The 25,062-nt window shown below is 43.5% G+C and overlaps 1 protein-coding gene across 1 annotated transcript in view; it reads left to right on the top strand.

Annotated features, from left to right (window-relative positions):
* Nucleotides 1–25,062, top strand: part of DCAF5 (DDB1 and CUL4 associated factor 5) — a 351,953-nt gene that overhangs the window by 13,204 nt on the left and 313,687 nt on the right. The window lies entirely within an intron of this gene.

Genomic DNA, 25,062 nt, shown 5'->3' with positions numbered 1-25,062 from the left:
ACAAGCCAGTCCAAGTGGGCCGGCCAAAGGGAGGCAACCCAGAAAGCTCATTTCCAATGGCAGGCCACCGTTTAGCATAAACGGTGATGCCAGCCAATGGAAATGATTGGCAGGGCTTCAAGCCCTTTTCTAAAAGTCCTCATTAACAATAAATATCGCCGAGCGAGCTGCGCATGTGCGCAGCAACGCTAGGCGAGACCTAAAAAGGAAGGTTTTGGCTTGGAAAAAAGGTTTATTTTGCCAGATCGAATTGGAACTGCACACACAGGCTGCAGTAGTAGGCCTGAGATTTATTTAAATGGGTAGCACAATCAGTACTGCAGGCCCACTAGCAGCATTTAATTTACATAGGTACATGTAGTACACTAAGGGCACAAGCCCTCAAAACAGATGTGGGGGGCCTCACCAAGTTATGCAGAATACAAGTGACATCACAGGAGGTGACATAGGATTATGACTTATGAACTGCAAGTAACAAAAGGTTCTCTTTGACAAAAGCAGTAACCCATTGAGCTATCCACATAAAATACAGTTCTGTGATCTGCATGGTACTCGTTCTTTGCAGCAGGCATATTTATCCTCTGCGCTGCTTTTTGATTAGTCAAAACTGTTACTACACGAAACACTGATCTCTCTCAAGCAGGCACGTTAATCGCAGGAGTTATTTTGATATTTTTATTGTTGCTTGAAATCTGCTAGATACACAAGGAACTCTGCAACACGTGTTTTTAAACCCAAAAGCTATTTCTAAACACAGCACCCCACCCCGGACTTCAGTGCCAGGTGCAGCTGCACCCGTCATACTGCTCTAAATCCGGCCCTGGTCAAAAGAATGCTATGGGCTAATGTGCAAGCAAGGGAAAAGGCCCCTTTGACTGCTGTTCTGGTATTAAAGTGCAAAAATTGTCAGAGATCAATTGGTCCCTCAGGGCTTTGGGCCCCGGTGTGACTGCACCTGCTGCACCAATGGTTGTTACTCCCCTGGCAGTGCCCACTTTCTCTTCCGTGTGATCTCATCATGATCAGGGCAACAGGACGTCACCCAGAGCCGGGGGAAGAACCTCCTCCCACGTCGGAGCCAAAGCCTTGAACGAACTCCCAGTCCACATCAGACGCTCCCCCACCCTTCACACCTTCAGGAAGAGCCTCAAGACCTGGCTTTTCGGTCAACCCTGAGCTGCACCCCTCCACCCCCAGCACCTTGAGACCCTCACGGGTGACTAGCGCGTTTTATAATCGCTTGATTAATTGATTGATTGTTTCGAGGAAATAGAACTTCACATTTATTTACATGGTCTCCGTCCAGTGTTGCACCCTTTTCACACCTGTGAAACTGTCTAAGAAGCTGATGGATGCATAGCACATTGATTTAAACAAGCTCAACTTTCATGCTTGACATATCACTGGTTCCAGTGCTGAAAAAGTTGCGAAATTTAAATTTGGTTATAGCGACATGCGCCTACCTACCGCTCTGTATGAAAAGTTTATCATTATTAAACTCCGGTTGTTCATAGCTTCTGCTGCAAATGCAAGAGAACAAGAGAGCCGGGTTAGTTCAGAGGTGTTTGTGTAAATGTGCATAACAAAGCTGCTTTTTTCAGCCCAGGCAAGTATTCCAGGCTTGGGTGTGGCTAGCTGCTCCAGTCCAGGATTTTTCTTTGCCTTCTTAGACTTGTAGGCTGATATGTCCCTTTATAAAACAAGCATTTGCAATGCAATCGGTCTCGCCTTTAGAACCTTATATGTATTTAGCTATGCAGCACATTAGCCTGGGTGCTGAAACATCTACTGTTCTTTAACATGGAGGCAAAGTAAGTACCAAACTGCATGACATGCCAGGTATGGGAACACATGGAGAGAAAAATTGCCTTTCAGCGGGAAATGGTAGTCCAAAGCTCTGTTTTTAATATAAAATCAGGGCCTTCGCTGGTCATATCACTGAAAATACAAGATTTGAAAAAATATTGCCTACGGGTTCTTGTGGAAGACAGTTTCTATGGACTGGAATCTAGAGAATGCTAAAGTGATTCTTGTGTTTTACTGACCTCTGCTGGTCGTTTTCTATCAAGAAAAATAAATCGAGGCAGTTGCCAGAACATTTTTAAAAAAGGAAGTCCCTCCGCAGCAAGCAATTCTGGTATTTTACTGACCTCTGCTGGTCGTTTTCTATAAATACAGTTAAATAGAGGCAGTTGAACAAGCAGAAAGCTATTCTGGTATTTTACAACCAAAACAGTTAAATAGAGGCAGTTGAACAGAAAAAAAGTCCCTAAGTGGAAGCATACAAGTCCTAGGGCTGATCTCCAGAGCCCACAACGTACATACAAGTATATACTAAAGAATATACACAAGAGGTCTTGAATGCTCAACCTAAACAAATGCTAAATAAACATCAAGCACTTATTAAAAGGTTAATTGCAGTTAAACAGAGAGAAGTAACTAGGCCCGTAACTTTTGGAACACCTTCATTTTTAAAGACAGCAAACATGTAAAAATACCATAGTCTTTTCAAAATTCAAAAAGAGTATTTCATTGACCTGTAGAACTATTTCACCTTAGTAAATCAAATTATAGCAGTCCATTCAGAAGTATTTTTTGTTGTTGTAAGTGTTGGCTTTCAAACATGTATTTAGAAACATTCATGCTTCCCACACTCCCACCCTGACAAGAACGTCATTAGTGATTACATCCAAGCACAGGAGATGGCTTTGTACAGCACATATCTTGAATTCATGTATCTTGAGGTCTTCTTATGTGTGATAATGAAGAAAATAGGAAGGAAATTTAAATAAAACAATTGCCTAGGGTCACACAATTTGGTCAAGTGGAAAAGCCAGGGGAATTCCTCCCATGTTTTCTGGTTTCACATTGCTCAATTGAGTAGTTCAGCCAGTAGATATACATGCTTCGCATCCTCTACACCCACTTTACACAGCCACCCCCGTTGGTATCAGTGCGGCGCTCGGTCACACCAAAGACCAAACTTTGCGGCCCCCGGCAAAATGTTTGTGAGCACCCATGACCTAATGGAACCAACCTACTCAATACTAATGGTTCATAGAGCGAGAGGCAACACCTATATACAATTTACTATAATAGTGCATAGCGTGCAAAGAGCGCACAAGTAAGCGATTACATCAAAATGTCTGTAACAGATTATGGTTATTTGCTAAAGACACTAGGGAAATCATTATTACAGGCGTCCTAGGGCCATGTCAAATGGTGCCCCAAAAAGGTCTGCTTGTCATCCATATAAGCTATGTAGCTCACTGATCCCACTTCTTTAGCCTGGTAGCGCTGTTAGGGTGCTATAGGTATACAGATAACACAGACATTAATAAGCTCAGAGCAGTTCTATTCTTTTTGCAGACACTAGCAAACTTTAAGGATGCTTTATCGCTATATTAAAACACACAAACAATGCTCTACAAAACACTGCATCCAACTTTCTCCAACCAAGACATCAATCCCAACTATTGAGGGAATAAAAACAGTATTGATTAACACCATTAGTCATCAAAGAAGACATAAGATAGGAATGCCAAATGCATGAGTTTTTCTCTATACTAGACAGCATTTTGTGGAAATAGAAAAACTATTATCGTCTAACTAGTCCATTTGTTTGTGTTTTATTTGCAAGAAAATGAAAGGCATTTCACATAAAAGTGTCAGAAACGAACTTGTACTGAATGAATGCATCAAGCTAACCGCATAACTGATTAACCTCAACAGCACAGGATGCAGGTTACACAGCAGATTTGTACTATAATAAGAGTTTACAAATGGTACTACAGACCGAGGAGTGAAAGGAAGTCCACTTCTAATTGTATGCACATAGAGGGAATGACAAGACGATGATAGCTGTACGCGCTAGATGGAGAGCATGCCTTATTTGCCACATAATGCTCAGTGATGCTGGTCCTGGAAGGAAGTGCCTCCCGTCATGCGATCTTCCCCGAGACCCGCGGGTCCCTCTGGGACAGTGCACTCCTCTTTATTTGCATAGGGGGCGTCCCCTTTAAAGGAACAAAAGAAACACTGAGGACACAGGTTGGTTGTTTGTGACTTCTGGCCTCTAGATCATGAGTTAATAAAATAATCCTACACCATGCCAGGCTGTCAACATACAGAGTTTGCAAGTAAAGTTGTATAACATAAATTCTTCCTTTCAGAGTCTTGGGGAGCGGGTAATACAAGTGAAACCCACATGGCTTACATGGGTTACCATTTTATGATCAGCATTAATACATAAAAATGCATCGCTTGCAAATTCAAAGTGTGGTAGTGAATGAATGTGAGCAGGACGGTCCGTATCCTGATGCCAGGGTCCTAGCGTGCAGGCAATGTATTCTGCATGCACTTTACGTGTTACTTTGGACGTAAAGCGGTAACATCAAAGAAACATCCCTTACCATTTAGGACACGGGGAGAAGAGGACGTGGAAGATTAACTGGAGAGAAAACGATGGCCCAAAAGCGAAAGGAAGATTTAAAGTTGGTGACCTTGTCAAAAGAAGTGAAGTGGCTCTCCTTACTTTTATTTCCTCTTTTGTGGAGAAAGAAAATCTGCCCAGTGCGGCTGAAAAGCTGGAGGCGGATATGCACTGCTGGTGCTACAACCAGAAGTTCTTCGATGTCACACTACAACAAGTGCAGAATGTGAGGTATGCAGCTGGCACCCTGCCGCGCTGCTGCTCGCTCCCGAGCTCCCTAGCCCAGGGGGGAGAGAAGGCGGGACATGCACCCGCACTTGGCCAATTGCGTGCTATCTTCCTTAGAAAGATGCACGCAAAGGCCAATAGCGTGTGAGCAAAAATAAGGCACACGCATAAGTGCTTGAATAACACTTCTTACAAGCCAGCGTCAAGCTCATTGGTCGAAGCAGCAAAGACTGAGGCTTTTAAGAGTCGAGCCCCACGCAGTCCATTCTACTGTTAACTACTCCCTACATTAACACACATTTCTAGTCCCAAACAATATCACACAGCCATTTCCAAAATAGCCCAATATTTGGGAACCCCCACAACTCCATTTGGGCCAATAATGCGAGAACTAGCCCAATCCGGCAACACAGGAAAACACTACAAACTCCCTTTCGCTCAGCGACTTACCCTGTGTTAAATCCAGTCAATGGCAGTAGAGAGGGCGGGGGAACTCTGAGGCAGGCCACAAAAACAGGAATGAATGATGCAGGCAGCAGGGGATAGGGCTGAGGCGGCGCAGAGGGGGACATCTGACTCGAAGCAATCATTTGTCATTGACTTCACACAGGAAAAAGAGCTGGAGTACACGGGCCCGAAAAATAAAGGGGCAAGCAGCACAAGGGTGGGGCTGCAGAGGTGCACACACGCGCACCTAGTGACGCATGTTATGACCACTGGTTGGTCGCAGTATTCACTGGGAGGCAGGCCACAAGGACAATGTGAGAGGACAATGCAGGCCCTTCATAAGTAGCATTTTCACATGCTACAGAAGATTGGGAGCCCTGTAGTGCTGCTGTGGGCGGGCCAAGCAACTCCCCAGCACGTAGACTGGTGCATGAGGCGTGGAAATAGGCTGTCTGGGAAATATCCCGATTCAGCCAGAAGGAAGAAACGTCACACTACGGTCTACTCTCAACTTGTGCCCTGGTACCACTTTACTAGGGACTTGCCAGTAAAATAATTGTGCCCATTGGGTGTAAGCCAATGTATCCATGTTTAAATGAGGAGTGAGTACAAGCACTTTAGCACTAGTTAGAAGTGGTAAAGTGTGCAGAGTCCTCAAGCCAGCACAAACAAAGTCAGAAAAAATAGGATGGTAGGCAAAAAGTTGGGGGAAAACCACTCCAAGGATGTCCGGTCCAATACTGCCGGACTCCTAAGTTCTTAGGTCGGAATGTTGAGTTACATATGGTTTCAGCTTCACTGACTGGCAAAACTGTAATGATTCCCCTTTGAACTATGTTTTTTTCCAATATAAATCACTTCAGATATTACTTTGAGACACTTGCACGGGGAAACATCCAGGGTTCTTCTGCAGTTTGTGAACTAATTCGAAATCTGCACCCGAGTTTGAGTTAACTGTGAAGCTCGGAATGAGCAAGAAATATGTATTTTATTGTTGCAACCATATCTGAAGCATATGCTCAATTAGAATATAGGTTGGAAAAACGTATATTTGCGTTGCTTGCGTTTCAATTCATGGAGGGCCTAGCAGTTTGGGCTGGACTGTGCCTATTACGACAGAGTCCAGACTGAATTGTATATTGTTGGGTCCAAACTGAGGTGGCAGTTTGTGCAAAATAACGATGGACTGAGATGCGGCCCGAGTAATTACAAGGGCTTGAGATTTAGTCATGGTTTCCACTCATCACTTTTTATATACTTCAGTGTGACACCCGAAATGCTACGATTAAGCCTAGATGGTGATCCCGTGCTCACAGTGTCTTGGTTTGCTTGTGGTGTCGCTCACGAAGGACCTAGCCTGTCAGTGTGGGCTGGACAGTTCTCATTGGAACAAGGTCAAGACTGATTTGCCTGTGGCTGAGTCCAAGTTGAAGTGACATGATGTACAAAATAACAATGGACTGGCATGCAATCCCTGGTAATTACTAGCTGCTGAGTTTAATTCAAGCATCCCACCATCACTGTTTTGTATACTTCTGTACCTGAGGATCTTGGCTTAACCCCAATATACTTTCCTTTCAGATCAGCCCTTCTATTCAGAATCTGTATGAAATGCAAATCAGATTAGAAGTTCTCTCAGTTTTTAGTGTATTTCCTTTTTGTTTTGTAATTTTTTTTATTATATTCAATATAATATTACAAAACTAACATTGCATTCACAGTACCAGAATTTCCATCACATTCAAAGTTGGTCACATACGCCCCGATACATTGTACATAACCAGGATATTTCAATGTACAATATGCATATTATTGTTTCCTAGTCCGTGGTTGCTGTCGACAAGACAGGCTGAAATGGCACCCATATATTCTTGGGTCTCAATGATATTGGAAGCTCTTCTGTATAAGTATTGAATTGTTCTCTGCAATATTCTACATCGGACAATCATTTATCAAACTTAAAAGCTATCTTTCCCCCTAGTGCAGAGATACCCTTCTCTTAGCCAGCAACAAGGTTACCGCTGCCAATTTACGGTTGGCCGTCTGCATGGGTTTGACAAGTCCTAATAGACAGGTGCGTGGATTACAAACCACTTGTTCCATTATCATGCCTGAGAAGGCCTGTGCCACTTGTATCCAAAATCTATATATTAAGTCACAGGACCAAGCCAAGTGCATAAAGTCCACATCTGGAGCATCACATTGCACACAGCGAGTGTGCTCACGGAACCCAAACCATACAATTGGAGTGAAGTATAATATATATGTTGCAGGTATTTAAAATGTATTATACATACATTGCAATTAGCTGTGAGGTGGTCTGTGAGTGCACAGCAGTACCCCCAGTCCTCTTGGGCAAATGGAGGATCTAGCCCAGCATTCCACTTGTCTAAGAGTTTCATCTGTTGCACCAGCACGTCTCTTTGTGCTGCATTATATAATCTTGTTTTAAGAGTTTTTTAGGAGCTGCTAGCAAGCATTATCTGCAATGCTTCCAATGAATGTGGTGCTTCTGGGAACGGGGGATAGAGTGCCTTCATGCTTCCCGAAGGCAGTGGACTGTGTACGTGGTAGAATGGCTCTGAGCGGTATAGGGTGAGCATCGTCACTTTTTATCGCCAGGTGTGGTAAATATGCAACAGGGAAATGCCAATAGTGGGCAAAGTGTGCCTGTACGCAGAAATAGAATATCTACATATCCAGGGTACCAGGGTAGTAAGTGTTTCCCACCAGCATCTGGGTTGTTAACCTTCCCAGGCCTGCTTTATCATGCATGAGCTGAGGGTATTAAAGAATGCCTTCATCAGAGTGATCCGGATATTGATGAATAGATATAAAAAAACGGGGGAGTACAACCATTTTCATGATCGCTATTCTATCAGCTAATGATAGGGGCAGTCTTCTCCAAAATAGCCACCTGATCTTCTGATTTGGAAAGCCCCTGTCCATAATTCTGTCGGTTTCAGGCTCTCTATATACCCACACATCCGGATACCTGACCAGGTCTGTGCACCATTCTAAAGGAAAATCAAGTGTGGAGGACTCTGTACACTGCGTTAAGGGAAACACCGTTGATTTATCCCAATTTATACTAAGACCAGAATATCGTTTGAATCTGATATATTCACGTATGAGGGATGCAAGTTGTTCCCTCGTATTTCGAACATATAGCTTCATATCGTCTGCATACAAGGAGATGACGTGGAAACATTAATGCTGCTTCTGTTGAATCCTGCACACCAAAGGTTCAGATATTTCTTGTTTTATGTGGAGCACTCTATTACCACGTGACCAAGGTCCACACTCCACAAATTTCTTAAAATAATTGTCTAGTGTAAAAATTGTAGGGTTGTTGGTTTATTTATGGCAAACAGGTACGAGTTTACGGGTTGTGTGATCTCCTTTTCTACTGTAGAGGCATTGCTCATTTCTGTTGTGGTAATAAATTGGCATTAAGCACAGAAAGGTAAGCCAGGAAGGATCATATAAGCACCTTGTTGATCCTGAGGATAACATTTTCTAAACAGATTTTCAACTTGTAGCAAAGTTTATTTTTAATTTCTCTGCTAATACGCATTAGGGTTTTGAATCTGTAGTCATTTGTGAGATTAACTTTTCTTCTAAGAGGTTTTAGCAATGCTGGCCATCTCTCTAGTGCAGTCCAAATTATTGTATGGTTTAGTGTAATAGCATCGGCATAAAGTGAGTGAACTAGCTAGAACTGCTTCTAGGGTGGCCCACTGAGGCATTTTGAGACGTCCATTTTGTAGGACCAAATTAAGACTTGCTTAAGGTGTATGACACATTATGAAAATATATTTCTCTGGCTTCTTTGAGTGTTTGAACTTTTCCTCGTGGTGATACAAAGGAGTTCAGTTTTTTCAGCAGAGGCTATGTGGAGGCTGCAAACACAAATAAATATCTGAAATTATGCAGCTCCAATGCACCTGTGTAAACCAGAGTTAACATATTAAATAGAAGAAACACGGAGGTGGTTACGTTAAATGTACACACCCTAAAACATGGGGGATTCATTATCACACATAAGTGGGTGTCATATGTACCCAATTGTAAATCTTTACTAACCAGATTTTAAAACCACTGCCAAAATTTAATTTTTTGGCTCAGCATGAGGTATTTGTTATGTAATTGCTTTTATTATAAATAATGCACTAAAAAATCAATACTAGCATTGTCAGCCTGTTAAATGACAGGGCTACTAGAATTATGAGATTGTGTTTTTTTTTATTTTATGTATATGTATGGGTTTGCCACACTTTACAAATAACACATCATCATCTGCGTAATGTGCAGAATTTAACAGAAAATGTGATTCCCACTCAAAAGATTACAAAATTACCCCAAATGCACCACGTGTTGCCACACAGTTGTAGACCCTTTGCAGTGCAGTAGGATGCCCTTTGCAGCACAGTGACCGGTCACCTTTCTTCTGCTGATTGCTGCATTTAGGTGCTAAATCAATACTCACGTGGTGCAGACTTTGCCGAGACAGTGTTAACATTATAAAAATGGCAAAAAGGTGAAGTAATACTGCCACAAAATGCGCTGCATTACGTAACATAATTTAGTGAATCCCACTGCATTATTTGTTCCTTCCCTCCACATATTTCCTCCACATATTTCCAGCCCTGACTTACATACACTGAAACAGATGCATATATCCTGACTTACATGCATTGAAACTGAAATAACACATCTGCTATAGGTGAAATCTTTCTTTGGGATGGTGGTGGGGGGGGGAGGGGTTGGTGAAGGGCAAACATTGTGTTAAAAAAAAAAATCGCGTGAAAAGGAGAGACCAAAAACATTGCAAGGAAAAAAAGTGGGAAGGTAACTTATATTGGTGTAATAGTCTTTTACGTTTATGGTTAGAACGAGGGTTAAACGTATAGATATGAATGAAGGAGGTGAAATTGGTTTAAAGTTATGGATGGGCTGTTGAATCTGACACAAGAAAGGGTAACAAAAGGGGATTTTGATTGGAAGCTTCAGGAGATGGAAAGGGGGAACACTAAGTTGTCCTGGGCGGAAGAGGCGGTGACTGTTCGCTGGTGTATCTGGTGCTTGTTGAAGTACAGCTGGTTGTACATGTGATATAGGGGTCAGCGATTTGTGCAGGGGCAGTTGGGGGCTGCCTGAGAGCAAATCAGTTCAATTAAAGTAAAACTTCTTCCTCCACCGATTAATTCATGAAATACGGTGATCACACTTCTTTACCTGGGGGCAGGGCTTTAAGTGGGATGACAAAACTGGGGGGTCTCTCAAAGGGGCCGATCGAGACCCGTTTCGAGGCCCCCTTTAAAAAACCTACCGGTGCTCAGACCCGGTGAGACCCAGCCCACTTAAAGCCCTGCCTGGGGGGAACAAATGGGACACGTTAACACATAGTGCTAACATTTATTCTTAAAACGCAGTTCTTGTATGAAAGATGGATACCTTGAGGGCCCCTGTGAGGGGAGGCCTGTTTTACAGGATTATTTGGCAGTTCAAGACCAGAAGAGTAGAGTTTATAATAAAAGCATTCCTGCAAGGGATCTTTTAGGGGGGGCAGAGATGGGCTCCAAAGTAGTCACTAGACCAGCCAATGTTTTTAATCTCAAGATTCCTTTTTGTTCACCGAGTGATCCTCCTGACTTTGTAAGTCAGTGCTTTGCTTTTCTATCCTCTGGAACAGTTACACAGGCCTTCATCAGGACGAGAGTCCTACAATGCTTATTAAAGAGGGGGGCAAAATACAGAAGTTAAATACGTTTCAATGCGGATAATGTTCATACCCTGATATTAAGTGTTGGCTCATACCATCATCAATGACTTAGTTCCGGGATTTAGCTTTGATGGAGAGTGTGAGAAGTTGGCCTGGCATATACTGGTCACTAGTTATAGTGGCCACCTCGCACCAGTCCAATTCGACTCTTATGATGTTAGGTTTAAAAGACAACCTTTAAAGAAAGCTATCCTAGTGGTAGCTGTGGAGAGCAGCCTTCAGGCTAAGTCTTGAAGGAGTGTTAAGCTTATTGTTTTACCATAGATAACCTCTTGAATGACCAAATGAAGAGTATCCCACACAGGTATATATATATATAAAATATATGTATTTATTCTAGACAGAATCCCCAAGTCTCTTTATGAGGCTTAGGCAAAGTTATACATCAAACAAGCATTGATGGATACAAATAAATAGCACTGTTAACATTGGGCCCCAGGGGGGGACCAAACCATATACTAAAATAGTGGTATAAGAACCACGACAATTCTACAGGCAATGCCTAGGGCATTCAGGATAGCTTGCCCCTTAAGAATCCACCCCAAGTGATGAGGAAGGGGACCCACGGGAGACGCGTGCAGTGGACGTAGCTGCTATCGGGATCTCTATTAAAGCCTATGGAGAATGTCGCGGTTGGAAATAAAACATTTAAAAATACTTCTAGCAGGAGTATAAAGTTAAAACTTTAGAGTTAAGCTTTTGAAGAGCCCACAACCTCGAGAGTACCGTAGTACCACTGTTACCTGCCCCAGGGAAGCCGGGTGCATAGGTTGATTCTGGTGTCAGGTCGCGGGCTGATTTTCAATGGAAAAAGAGTCAATAGTTCTGCTAGCCAAAAGCGTCGATGATGCTGTGAAGATCAAAGATGTGAAGATTGTAGAGAAGAACCTGAAAGCAGAGGGGACAGAGTCTGGGTCACGGCAAAGTGACCAGGAGGCTCAAAGCAAAGAGCCCTTCGATGTCTGGTGCTTCAGGATGAAGGTGGTGTAGCTTGGATCTGCAGCCACGGACTCCGGGAGGCTTCAAGGAAGGCCAGCTTCGGGAGGGCGACTGTCCCACGTCAGATGAGGGTCGCTGCGGTGTTAGTGTCTGGATTGGATCCACTAAGCCTTGGCAACCGCAACCCACGCAAGATGCACAAATCTGCTACTGTCGAAGACCCACGAGGTCTGAGGGAGGTCTCCTTTGGGGAGACTGTAGAGCAGGCCTGGAGCAACCAGGGGAACTCGTTGAAATCAAGATTGTCCGCCGCTAGGGCCCACAAGTCAAGCGACAAGGGACCGCGGAAGGCAGAAAAATGGAGTGCGTAAAAGGGCGCCCACGGGCCACCGGAAGGTGCTGGGGTGCTGGTCTTTGGCACGGATGCTGCTTGGTGGTTGGCTCAGAAATGGGCCAAAGCACGACTTCCCCACTGGTCAGGGTCGTATGCTATGCAAGAGGTGGCCGGTGTCCTGGGGTATCGGGGATCTCTGAACCCACGGGGTCCACGGTGCCCAAACTCGTTGAGCACACTCACTGGCCTCTGGGAAGGGCTGGAAACCCACCTCAAGGGAGCTGGAGGTCGTCGAAGATCGTTAGAGCAGCGAAGTTCCAACCGGGTCACTTGCAGTGTTTCAGGTGCCTGCCAAGCAGGGGGATAACTCCTTTATCCCAAGGGAGATTTCTTCCGTTAGCTAGGCAGCAGCAAGTCGAAGGTCAAGACTGTAAAGTTCAAGAGTAATCTGAGGCTCTGGGGCCACGTTATTCACCTTTATCCGCAAGATTAGGGGATTGTCCAGAGTAGTGTCCACCAATGGCTGGTGAGGCGGGAAAGGGTGGCTACACCCTCTCCCCTTTGTGTGTTTCCCACCTGGGCGAGGGGCAGGATGCCCCTGAACCGGTTCCAAGCGGTGTATGCAGAATGAGGCTTCTGCAGCTGCCTACGTGCAACTCTGAAAGGACATTTGGTGCACCCACCCTGTTCCAATCCACATAATCCTGTCTGGGGAGATGCTAGCACCTCCCTGCCACAGGAGCCCTATTGTCCAGCTGGCGAGGCTGGGGATTTCCCCAGCAACAGCCAGCCAGATTTGTGTGGGTGGCGGGCAGTAGCCATTTTGTACTACTAGTGCACTTTTAAATTGGTGTCTAAATTCTACCGCTTTTCCCATATCGCCCCTCTAGCAGGGGGGAATCGTACCCTCATGCCCATGACTGGACTGGGGGTATGATTCCTACATGTTTGACACCAAACACGATATGGTTCTGTGTAGCCATTCCCAAGTTATTGCGATGTCGCGATTTACTTATAATGCGGTTAAGGGTATATGGTATGGCTACACTACAAACAACCCAGTAAGGATTTACGAAGGTTGCAGAGAGGCCCTACTCATGTAGGGGTCCCCCCTCACACACACCTCAGCACCCTGCCCTGTAGGATTAGCAGGGCCTGCTGTAGGGGTGACCTATGAGAGTATATGTGTTGTAATGTGGTGGGATTTAGGGTACCTATATCCCTGTAAGGGGTGCTAGCACCGCCTTACCTAGACTACAGTAGTGGTCTGGTGGTGTCAGTTTGTATGGCTGTCCCAGGGTGGCACAATAAGTGCTGCAGCCCTGGTAGGCCTACGAAGGGACCCATGCCCTGGTTACCTAGGGTACCATCTACAAGGGACTGTCAGGGCATCCTCAGCATCCAATTGGTTTGTTCCTAGGGTACTTCACATTAGTTTTAGGGAGAAAGCAGATAGGCTGGGGTCCTGGCTAGCAGGATCCCAGCCAGACTAGTCCAAAACCATTCAAATACCAGGCAAAAAGTTGGGGGCAACCATTAGTCAGATTCCACCTTCCTACAGAGAGGAGTAAATAAACAAAGTTTTAGCTTTTGTTAATAAGTGATTGCATTTCTGGGTGAAATAATTTTACACTTGTGCGTTCACATGTGCCTTTTGTTCACGGTGAAAGGGTCACCACTTTGATGAATTAACTATGTTTTTACTTTCTTGAGCATATACAATATTTGGCATCCTATATTCCTAGACTGTGCTGCACAATGTCTGTCTTGTTTCTGTGACACTAAAAATATCAGACTTAATCTGTTGTGTAGAGTGGCTTTCTTATTTACATGCTGTTTATTACTGGCCTCCCTTCCGCTGTCCTTTCTATACCAAATGATCTTTGGGCAAGGGTTATCAAGTGAAAATAAATTAGCGGCCTGTGTAATTAATGCCACCTAATCTTTGGGTAGCCTCATTGGGAACAGCAGACTGCCAGGGCACACGCTCGGAGAAAGTAGACTTTGCTTAGGGACAATTGCTGTTTCAAGAGTAATGCCCACCCATCTTTAAAGTACTTCAGCCATGGCCTCGGAGAAGCCATGAGGGGAAGTGGTAAGATCCTTGTAGTGGAAAATCGAAACACCCTAAATACGGACAAAACTCTTGCAACCCTCACAGAGTACTATATACACACCACCAGAAGCAGTCTTGTATCCCTCACCTACTAGCAGCAGCTCACTGTTGACAAAACACCTACCCCCTTCAGAGTAGTAGTCACACTCCTCACACACTAGCAGTCAATCTTTACCGACAGTACTCAGATGACCACAGAATAGCATTCACACACTACAGTCTGCAATCTCACACTCCTGACAAACTAGCAGCAAAGTGAGCAGGGTTGCCTGATAACCGAAAGTGCTTCTTCCTGCATTAGCAACTTTGTACGTAATCTTGTAGATGGAGGATTGGGCGAATACATAATGAAACAATGTGTGGATGAATAGATACAGGAGTGTTTGAATACTGAGTGACCGAGTGCATGGACTGATGAATGAGTGACTGCAAGGATGAAGCGTCCATTTAATAGGCCGACTTATTGGTATTGCCAACACTGTTTTACATATGAAACCAGGGGTTTTGTTAACCCTACCACTTTAGCAGCTTGAGCTAGGGGTGGCTGTCACTGGGCACTTCTGTGTAATATGAAGCCTTTAAGTATTTGTTCATAGCTCTGCTGACTTTGATCAGGGGTCCTAGACTGCAGGATGCTCATAAATATGACCTCGTTGAGTGCAAATAAGGAAGGGGTTTAGTGAAGGATGGAGATCTGGATGGATGGACGGACAGAGTGTGGAAGGACTGAATGGAGAGGATAGAGGAATGACAAGAAGGGTGGAAGAGAGAAGAACGGATGAGGTTAGGATGGAGAGAAAAGATAGTGATGAAGGGGCAGATGAGAGTATGGAAAGAACCATTTTGACCCATTGATTCATTGCATAGATTTGCATGGAAGTGCATGGATTTCCATGAGAGCGCAGTGCATCTTTTGGCCAGGACTAATGTCAGTTCTAAGAATCGCAACCCACATTCCTCTTCTTAGGGCGTGGAAACAAACCCTACAGGCACCTCTGCAGTTCTAGCAGCCCTTGCCTATCAAGTTTCCTGACCAGCATTGTTGCCACTTTCTTCCAATATTCTACTGTAACTGGGCACATCCAAATCATATGGAGAAGTCCTGCCTCTTCCTCGCTGCATCTCATGCACCTGGAAGACGTGTTTGGGGTATATCTATTTTCGTAGGTGTGAGTTGCAGCCTACGTAAGAAGTCAAACTTCTGAAGCTTAAATCTTGCATTTCTAGATTCTGTTGTCGTGTATTCGAAGGACCTTCCATTCCTGGTCTGGGATTTCTTAGCCGTTATCTAGTGTCCTCTTTTCTCTGACGTTTGACAAGTCACCCACTTGGCCTAATTGAAGTGCTCCGTAAATCTGGGTTATCACTTTTTTCCCATTGCCCAGTGTGAGTTTGTAGTGCAATGTGTGATTTTGAAGAGGTTTGTTGATGGTTGCTAGTCCTCATTTAGCATTTATCTCACCAATATGCCATTGTTTAGCAATTGTCCTGCTTAGCGAAGGATTTTATTGTACGGGTCTCATCTAGGTTGTCAACTGGTTCACTGTCTTACTGCTCCTATTTTGCTTTGCTTCTTGTATGGCTCTTAGTGTTTTTATATGAATGCCGGAGTGATGTGATGTCTTGTTATTGCATTTCCGATGGAACGGCTCCCACATTTGCCTAATGGCCTGCATAAGTCTAGGCGGTGTGCTCCAACCTCCTTTGTTTGGGAATAAGGTAACAGACATTATATTGTGCATTTCCAGGGCTTGCTGAATTCATTCCATTCCTAGTGGGGAACCTTCAGCAAACCATCTGGCAGCCCATTGTAAATGTGCCACTAGGTAATAGAGCTGATAGTTTGGGACTTGATGCCTTCCTTTGGCGTTGCCATCTTCAGTGTCCTCTGAGCCACTCTGAGCCTGCTCCCACCCCCTAATTAACTGCAGCAGCAGAGCATCCAGTTCCCTAAATATCTTGGTGTGCAGAATATGCTGCAGATTATTAGAGCAGGCGTGGCAGCATCACAGTTTTCAACAATGCTGCTCTACCCGTGGTAGCTCCTGGCCCCTTAGGGATCTTAGCACTTTGACTGTATTGCCCTCAGTGTCTTGGCCTCCATGATACCTTTGAATTCCCAAATGCTTTAATATATGCGGCTCCCTTTCCAACAGTGTTATCCCATCTGGGGATTGTATGTCGAGCTCTGCAGATCTGATCACGAAGACACACATCTTGGCCCAGTTGACTATCAGCGGTACAAAAGGGGGTGGTGATGGACGGAGCATCAGAACCAATCAAACACTCACACCCAGTCAACAGATCTGGGTTTGATCCATCACCGTTCTTTAGCCCACTCTGCCACCCCAGTTCAGACATGGCCATATGCAAATCAGTCTGACCCTGTGCCTCATGGGAACAGTCCAGCCCGAACTGCCAAGCCATGCCTTCCCTGGACCGGAAACAAGCTTCCTAGGACCGGTTTCTGGCATTTCAGCCGTCTTCAGCCAGGCTTGCTTGAATCCAGTGGCAAAGTGAGCAAGGGACTCACGTCTGAGCATACCCTGCCAACTTATGGCGAACAAAGCGGTACAAAAGGGGGTTGACTATCAGGGACGAAAATCTGTCAAATCCTTCCAGCAACTTAATAATGTACTCTAATCTATGTGTGGCATCCTTTTGTTATATTAAGATATCATCTCTATATCCGGATATAATATGATTAGTACCTGCTATATTATTTTCGAGGCGTTGTTAAATCGTTAGGAAAAAATCCATACTATTTTGGTCTTGCAGATGGTCGGCATCGGCTCTCTTGATTTGCTTTATGAGAAATTATAAAATTATATGTGTGTGATAGGTCAGTAGTAGATCTGTTTTCAGGTCGAATAAAGTTTAAGAAGGGTCTGAATGTATAACAAAAAACTCTTTGGCGGGTGGGTGATGTTGTATGTGGTTGCTTTGAGGACACTGGGGAGGTCCCCAAGGTCTGTGTGTGAATAAAAGAATGGAGGTTCACTTTGGTGTGTTGTGTGAGACGAACGAGTATGGCTATGCCTTGCTTGTGATGTGGATTTGCTGCCTGATCTTGTTTATTATTTAAATGAGGAACTGATTATGGCCTTGACTCTGTGAACCAAGGGAAAGTTTGGTGGGCTTTGCCTATAATGCTTGATATTCCTGAAGTGTTCTGTTTCCTAGGGGCACATTCAGGAAGATGCCTCTAGGACCTTTCCATCTACAAAAGCAAATTGCTAATCAACCTTGTCCAGCTCACGTAATCCAACAATGGACACCCCTACCCTAGACTATACACAAGCGTGATTGTGGGAGCTACATACTCATCCAATGCATAGAGTGGACTGGGGGTCATATATGCGATTTCACCCTCCCTGATGAAACTGAACCAACAATTCGGACCAGAACATTGCTCACAGCCAATGACAAAGTTCATCCATATCATGCAGAGATGGTCCTATCAAGATAAGTCCTTATCGGAATAAGTATCAGGAATCCTGATACTTATCTAACATACATGAAAATTCTCTGGGAGTTTGCCTCTGGAAATGTGATGAGATTGACGGTAACCTTGTTCCACATGTGGTGGGATTCTTTAGATGTTAAATAATTTTTGCTCGAAACTTAGCTGCATTAAAGATGCCACAGGAGATATTTTGCCAGTGGACCAGTTAAAGATTCAGACTAGGGGTAGCTGTGGTGCAAATGCAAACCTACAAACACCTTAGAACCGCTGATGCTGAGGGTGGGGTAGGGTGATCCTAGCCAAAAAATAGAAATGTGGTAAAACCGCCAGTTAAGAAAGAATGAAAATGTGAAAATATACACCATGGAGAAAAGATCACACCTGGAGCATTGTAATGTATCAGTTTCTGTGTTAATTACTCAAACCTCCTGAGACGTTGACTTGCTTCCTGGTTTCATAACGCATCTGAGCGATACCTGGGGCTTGTCAATGCCCTGTGCTTTGGGGTGCGTTCTAGGGCAGTAGCGCTCCTGGAGAACAATGGGAACGGGGAAACGGCAATGGTTGGTGTGTGGTGCTGGCATGTGGTAGTATTCAGCTTTACTGTCTGTCCTTTGCTTTGTTTGTATTGGCAATAGAAAGTTAACTGTGGTTTGTTGGTGTGTTTCTTCGTGTACCTTTTAAATTGGTCTGCATTTCTAGAGGAATACAAAACCTTGGATCAGTTTGACCAATGGCCATTCTATTAATTTCCCTTTTATTACAATTTGTGTTCCTGAGCAGCTGTTGTTGTACTTGGATTGTGTTCACTAATCATTTCTAAAGAGGATGGTTTTAAAAATTGATAAATAGGGGCTCTGCCTGCTAGTCCTAGTTGGGATATGTAAGTTAGCTTCCACTCAAATTCTGGCACTTGGAAGCTTTGGCAATGTTTGCACTTTTCAAAACGTTAAATTTGAAGCGCGTTTGGATGCCTTCTTTACTAGACCAGATTGATCCTCTGCTGCTATTACCTTTGAGACCACCGCTTCACGTTTTACTCTTACATGCTTCTCCACGCTAATATCATTGTAGTCGTAAATGACTTGCAAACAGAGGTCACAATAGAACAAAACGGCTCCAACATTTCCGTACAGGAACAATGTTCATATCCATGCACTATGCTGCTCTTTGGGGGGCTCTGTTTGGATCTGCCCCAAACACATTTTTTGTTCCTTTGTTTTCTGACTAGCCCTGAAAGTATGAATGATTATAAAAGAAAATCCCAGCCATGTCATCAGAAACTGATGGGTTGCTTTTGCTGGGTGGACTGTACTGCTTTAGTAGTTATTTTAGTGCTCATTCTTCTTGGCCTTCTTCATAAACATATGCACCAAGAGCATAAGGGTCAAAACATCAGCCTGATGTACACATTGCTGGATGCGGTGTGTCCTTATTGCTGCCGACATGCCTAAGTCTGCCCTGACTTCGAATAAATGCTCCCAATTTTCATTGTTACTCTATGCCTTAAAGGACCAGACGCCCCTACTTGCTGTTTGACCATATACCCTCGAATTTAACACTTTGTTGAACTAAATATTATGTTGGCTTTTAGATAACTATAGTATGACTTGTTCCTCATATAGCAATTTATACTGTACTCCTGAGACTTATGAACTACCTCCACCCCACCAGTGATTACACCGAACGCATATTAACTTCATCTACTATGAAGAAACTGGAATTAATGTTTCGAATGGTTTGCTTGAGCGCACACAACTAATACAGTAATCTCTGGACTTACCACTAGCCTTGGGTTCCAGAGCAGTGTGCTCCCTGGTGTAAAGCACTACAAGGCCTCCTCTATATAAATGCACTCCCAATAAAACACGATACTTAGAAGTGCTCTAAGGAGGATGGGAGGCTGAGTCTCTTGCCAGGATGCGCACCTTTCTATTGCAGCAACGAACATAGCTGACTTTTTCTGTTTGATATTCCCATTAGAGGATCTCCCCAGCGGTTTCTTTTTTCTAAAAATCAAGTGCAGCAATAAGCAATTAGGCTTGCAGGCTCTTTAAATGTTGTTACAAAATCAGACCATATTAAGGATGAGTGTTGGATCTGGGGAAGCAGGATTTGTTTTCATATTAGCTTAGCAGGATTGATTGGTGAATTTTGCATCTCTTTTGGCGTAGTGAAATATTTTTGGATCTCGATCGGCATTGATCAGTTTTCCTCTGCATTATAATGCAGGATTTTTTAACCCACCAAACTACATTTAAGCTCCCGCCTCCCATCCCCCAATATGTCTAAAACAAATATTTCTCTCATTTGTCTTTGCAATGCCTACATTTATCAGCAGTCTTGAGGAAGCAAGCCATAGACCTTCAAGCTGCATATGACAAAACTCATGCTGGCTGTGCCAAACCCCCAAGCAGGGGTGTGGAATTCCTATAGCCACGACTCCCCGGACATAGTGTTGGGGAAATACGTTTTCTTGTTCATTTTGTCCTTGGGACAAATAGGCCCAACCCCCAGCAGCACAAATCCTGTGGCTGCCAGTTTACAGTACCATATTATGGATCAAGGAAGTGCATTATCTACAGTTAATGTAATATTTGTGTCCATGTGTTAATGCTGTTCGGACTTGTATTTATGGTTCATTATTACAAAGCCTGTCTTATTAGGCTGAGTGCTCCAAGGAAATGTAAGCTCGGACTGAACTACTGATAGTGGTTCCAGTGTAAAAATGTGTGCACACGTTTGCAGTTTATCAATCTGAGGCTACATACTATGCTCCTAGAATGCTTTCTAATTAGATGCAAATATCTGCAGAAGTTCGAAAGCAGGATTGATGCTTTCAAAATAAAATGTTCACCAAAAAATGCAACTAGGAAGAAAACAAACTGTGAAATTGCAGGTTACATTTCTTTAAAGCATCATTTAGTAAAATGTGTTGATGCATGCTAGTATTTCCCCAAAAATATTCGTAATGTACAATATCATTGCAAACAGTTTCAACAATATAATGGGAAATATGTATTGGCAAAGCCAATAGGTCTGATATTGGTGGTTATCCTTTTGTTACTGTGTGTCCTGTTTGATATGGGCTTTGTTAAAGTTTTTGCAAGGTGCCAGGTCCTCACAATTATAACAAACATTGGCAAAAAAGCAGTAATATTGTTTTGTCTCAAAAAGCATACATTGTCACAGTAGTCCTTGGTACTGAGCAAAACTACTTAGTGTGCGGATATGCTCCTTGTGAAACAGCGAAAGCTGGTTGATAGGTGGGTGACTGGATTGATGAATGGAGGATGGAGAATTTTAATGGTTTTCATGGTTAACTCCAGACCTAATTAGAGGCCCAATTCTTAAAGAAAGTCCCAAAATTGTACCAATAGTTATGTCCTTGCATTAGTGCAGATTTATGGCTTTCATGGATTCACAAGAATTTACAGAAGTAGGGCAGGAAATTGTACTCTTAGAAAAAATATGAGAACTTCTTTTTAGCACGAGAAAATATGCAGGTGTAGATTTGCTCATGCGAAAATCTGTTGGGCGTTTACAAATTCACTCTCCTTCCAACCCCTTTTTCCCATTCCTGGAAGAAGTTTTACTTCTGCCATTGTCAGGACTGAATTTCCAACCTTTCTCAGTATGGGAAAAGATTAGAGGTTTGCCTAGACTTAAGAGGACATTCCAACCCTGCAACTATTGCTTAACGCTTCCTCCAGGCCCAGTATGTAGTTCTGTGGAAAATGTGACAAAATAAGGAAATTGCTAGAATTTAAACCCTGCTATAATATGAGCTCTGGCATAATTAGTAATTCTAATATCCGAGATTTTATATAATGAGATTGCTGCCATAATTTGTCGCTGCACTTCGTGCCACCAAAGGGACCAGTGGATTTGTTTTTACAGGATAAGTAGATTTGTGAAGCAACCTACCCCATGGACAAGTAGATATTTTATTAAATTCCACACCCCTGATTTTCGATTCTTTCGATCAAACCCTTAGCAAGTTTCTGAATGAGAAAAAAGGGGATTTTATTGTAGTCTGTGGTGCGTTGGGATGTGACAATGAGGGTTATTTTCACTTTGAACTGAGCCCATGTGGTGATACATTTAATGCAATCATCGATAAGCATTCTCTTTTGCTTGCATTAGATGTTACCTCTTCCCCAACCTACAAACAAATTACTATTACTGGCAAAGGCTCTGGTACTCAGATTGATTTTGTTTTTTTAGAGAAATATAAACATACGGTTGCTGACTACTCCATTCTACTTAATTGCCTGAGTGATCACAACCCTATGGCACTCTTTGTTTGTGGGTAATGTTCAATTATCTGCTGTGCATTCCATTTTACCGAACAAGGCTAACCCTAACAAGGGCATCCTCCGCAAATGGACTATGGTGGATTCCAGACTCTTGCTAGCTGAACTTGTAGCCAAAAAGAGAAAGCAGTTGATGGTGTGGCTGGAAGTTTAGACGGATCGTTCTTGTATATTTTAAGGGCTTATAATGAGATCTGTAATACTGTAACTGACCTGCTAATGTTTGTGAAATCCTGCAGGGAGCCCTCTTATCAGAAATGGTTCAATGGCGCAGGTTCGCAGACGCCTAGAAATCTTATACATTTCTTTAAGCGTGTACTCGGGGATGTCAGGAAAGTGAAGTTATGCAGATGGAATTGCAAACATGCTACCACCATCAGGAAGTTAGCCATTAGGCAGGATGTTTTGAAATAGTTCCATGAGGCTAGTACAAAGAATGACATCCGCCTCTTCTGGAAAATGGTAAATGCCCCTTTTTTGGAGATAGTCAAAACCCCGCCCTGGATACTACTGTCCCACAATATAAATGGGTGGAGCACTTTTCTATGGTGTATGATAGTAGTACCGTACCAGACAGTTCTCCTGACCTCACAGTGACCAGTTATCAAAGGGGTTGGCACCGATTACCCAAGGGGAGGTTGGATCTGCAATAAAATGGAGTGCAAGGAACTAGGCCCCAGGTCCGGATGAAGTACCAATTGATCTTTTCATTGATAATGTTGATCTATGGGCTCCTTTAATTGTCAATGTGTTGAGGAGTGCGGTTACTGCAGGTCTACCGAAGTCATCAATCAATCAATCCGAATTTGTAAAGCGCAGCAAATCACCAGTGAGGCTCTCAAGGCACTGTCATGGTCGAACTCTATCCTTGACCTGATTTATAAGGGTGATAGAACAGATCCCGTTGTTATCGCCCCATCTCCTTAATCGATTCAACAGCTACAATACTTTGCAGGATCTTATTGGACCGCCTGGGATGGGGATAGGGTATTTTCTCTTCAGTTGAATAAGGGTTCAGGAAGGGTCTTGGGGTGGTTGATCAATGGCTGAACCTACATTTAATTATGAGTAAATCCACGTTGGCAAAGAAGAGTTGCTTGCACCTAGATTTCGTGGATCTCAGCTCAGCTTTTGCTGTGTTAATAGAGGGAAGCTTTGGCGGAAAATGCAGGACATGGGAATGGAGGCTCAGCTGGTTTAATACCTAGCCCAATTACATGCAGATGTGACTGGGTGTATTGGGTATGGGTCCTATGGTGAATGCACTCCACCAATCATGATTAAATGTGGTGTGAGACAGGGGTGTGTGCTGGCACCCTGTCTTCTCTGTTTATATATCAATGACCTTGACACATGTTTAACCCTTGTGAAGGCAGATGCGCCCAGTGTGGGATCTAGAAGAATTCCTACAGTATTATGATTGTGTCCTTGGCTGGACAACTGGTGTGGGTCTCCAGAGGTTGCTGAAAAAAATTATGAGCGACCCAATGATCAACATTACTAAGTCGTACACTATGGTCTGTGGCCAAGCCCTAACAACATGAAATCCCATTCTATTAATGGTAACCAGTTTCTTTGTGTATCTGGGGGATCCCCAGATCCTTTGGACAAAAAATGTATTGCTGGATTGTATACTGTGTATTCTTTTATGGCTTTACATGCCAAATAAAGATTGAATTTACTTACTTACTTGGAGCTCTAAAGGCGATCTTCTGGTTGAAATCGACTCGAGAGATCCACTTAATTGAAACTGGTTAAACCATCAGTCATTGGCTGTATGCAGATGTTGTGCAGTGATGTTGTGTGTCCCGCTCTGATGTCAGAGTGGCGCTGTCACCATGAACACTCACAGCTTGCCTCATCTGTATAAACGATGATCGTAGTAAAGCTTATTCTTTTTTCGGAGGGAACACCGAGTCGTTGGGTTCACCAGCCAGTAATTCCTCCTGATGAGTTGGGTCAAAACCAGGTGTAAGGTCGTGGTCCAAGCAGATTATGAGAAGAATAGTGAATGAATAACAATGGGTACTATTTCACTAATTTAGTGTGCAACTACAGAGAATGACTGTGGAGACCCTGCATGGGGCCTAATGTATTCCTACGACAGGGTAAGCAGATTGATCCATTCACCTTGTGCATAATAGTAGAGCTATTTGCACCAAATACCAAATAGTCGGCATTGATTGATACCGTTTTCTTAAAAATAAAAAAAGAGTTCATTGGGAGTGGTAAATGTATGGAGTGCAGTGGCATGTTGTTCATAATCACTATGAACATTGAGTGTTTTGATCATCACAGAACAACAATCATGTGACTACAGTTTTAACCTCTACCTGCCTGTCATTTTTTTGTTTTCATTTCACCAGCTTGTATTGTAACTTGGGTTAAACTTAGCCATGAGTAATCATATTCACTTTTTTCATCTGCGATTTGAGCACATGCACCTTACATTTCTTGATTGTCAGATCAGCTTTAGGGTCATGTTAGTGCAATTAGGTGTCCAGGTCCTGAAGAAAGCCACAGAATCTGCATGGGGCTTTGAAACGGTGGCTGAAACGCGTCAACCACAGGATGAGAAGGTGAATTGCCATCCTCAACAGTGGGTCCCTGAAGTTCATTTCAATCAAAAGATCTTCTTGTGAGCTCCAGTTCTTGGAGCCCATTTAAACTATAGCCATCTTTGCGGAATGGGGAGCAGACTTGAGTTTGAAGCATGCCCCTCTGCGTCCTATGAACTAACATTGCTGTGGTTGTGGAAGTGGTCAGTCAATGTGAGAAAACGGGTTCGAGTGGCCAGTTTTTTTATGTTTCTTTGGACTGTTGTATCTTATCTGCTGGTACACGCTCTACTTTATGTCCTGTGGATCTAACAGTTTTTCGTAACCCTTTTAATGGCCACCAGTTATTATCCACCTATTCCATCGGAGGACGAATGGAGTGGCAAAAACGCTTGCTTCTTAGTAATGCATTCCATATGTGAAATATGTATATTGGGTGTG

This window comes from Triturus cristatus, chromosome 9, assembly GCF_964204655.1.
Source record: "Triturus cristatus chromosome 9, aTriCri1.1, whole genome shotgun sequence".
NCBI lineage: Eukaryota > Metazoa > Chordata > Amphibia > Caudata > Salamandridae > Triturus > Triturus cristatus.
This window is presented reverse-complemented; position numbering and strand designations above follow the sequence as displayed.